The following is a 1,792-nucleotide window of genomic DNA, read 5'->3' on the forward strand; positions in this document are numbered from 1 at the left end:
CTACTTGAAAGCTCTTCTCCCGACATCCACGTGCCAGCTCCCTTCTTCATTCAGCTCTGCCCAGCTGATACCTGCCCCAGCGACTCATCCCCACACCCCCACACTTTCTACCCCAACCCTTCCCCAGCCTTTCTTCACAGAACCCATTACCTGGGATTGTTTTTGTGTCCCCCACGGGACTGCAGACTCCACCAGGACAGGTTCTGTCTGCCTTGTTCACTGTTAAGTCCCTGGTCCCCACACAGTGCCTGGGAGAATACACAGTGACACGATGGGCAGGAGGAGGATGGCTGACACACTGCAGAGTCTTAATTAGACTCTCAATAGTCACAGTGTTGGTGGTTTTCATTTCTTTAGGGTCAGGCTATTAGTTTCCTTGGGGCTTCCCTGGTGGCTCTGTGGTAAAGAATCCGCTTGCCAATGCAGGAGACACAGGTTCAATCCCCGGTCTGGGAAGATCTCCTGGAGTGGGAAATGGCAGCCCACTCCAGTATTCTTGCTTGGAAAATTCTATGGACACAGGAGCTTGGTGGGCTACAGTCCATGGGGTTGCAGAGTCGGACTGGACAATGGTTTCCTTGGTAAAATAATTCCCTCAGAAACCTACACATTTTCTTTATTTACCAGGCAGGTCCAGTGGCAATGACAGCATTTCTGGTTCTTTCTTGAACCCAGTACTCAGGTTGGCATTATTTCTTTGCTTATCCACATGATCCCCCCTGAAGATGATGGCCTCGAGGTTATGAGGCTCAAGCAGGAAGACCACCACACCCTCTATCTGATTCTTGCTCAGAGGTTGAGTCACTGTCTTCCTGAGCCGTTTTTGATCATAAGCACACTTTGGTGTTTAGAGACTAGAAGCAAGACTATTTGGCTTTTCCAACACTGCAGGACCCTGGATTTCAGGGTTCTCCACCCCCCTCACTTCTGCTTGTAAACTGGCCAATTTTCTTCTTGAACTCAACTCTGTCATGCCAGAACAGCCAGTAACAGTCAACACATACCACATTTCTGCTTTTTCACAGCTTCTTCCACTTGAACAAAAACTCAGTAGACACATAGTTTGCTTTTACAAGTTATCCAACATCATAGCCGTATCAGCTGCTCTGCCACTGCCCGACAGGGGTCCCCAGCTGTCCTGCCTTATGTGTGTTTTCTCGTTGCCTGCTGCCTGGCCGCTACGCTAATGCCACATACCTTGTGAGTGTGCGTTCAGTCGCTCAGTTGTGTCTGACTCTGTGACTCCAAGGACTGTAACCCACCAGGCTCCTGTCCATGGAATTTTCCAGGCAAGAATACTAGAGTGGGCTGCCATTTCCTTCTCCAGGTCTTCCAAGACCGGGGATTGAACCTGTGTCTCCTGCATTGGTAGGCATGATTCTTGACCACCGAGCCACCACGGAGGCCCCAAGGAAACCACTAGCCTGACCTTAAAATAATGAAAGCAACCCACACACACAGCACACAGCTCTCGCTAGTCTGGTGGCTTGCCTCTAAGTGGTGACGTGGGCCTTTATTTACCTCCAATGTCTTTGTGACCATGGTTTTGTGCCAAGTTTGGAACTTCTTCCAAAATTTCTTGGCTAAAGCCCAGTTGATGGCCCTGACCTAACTGTAAGAAGGCAGAGATGCTGCTGATGCTGTGGCAAACTACCACATTATCACTCAATCACAGGTTTTGGTTCAGTCAGTCAGAAACAGCTGGTGGCTCCCACAACCTGCCCCAGGACAGTTCCAAGGTCCTCCCTAACTCGTCAGTGGCTTGTAGTTCAGCTGTTTCCCACCCTGGCTC

Source organism: Muntiacus reevesi, chromosome 2, assembly GCF_963930625.1.
Source record: "Muntiacus reevesi chromosome 2, mMunRee1.1, whole genome shotgun sequence".
NCBI lineage: Eukaryota > Metazoa > Chordata > Mammalia > Artiodactyla > Cervidae > Muntiacus > Muntiacus reevesi.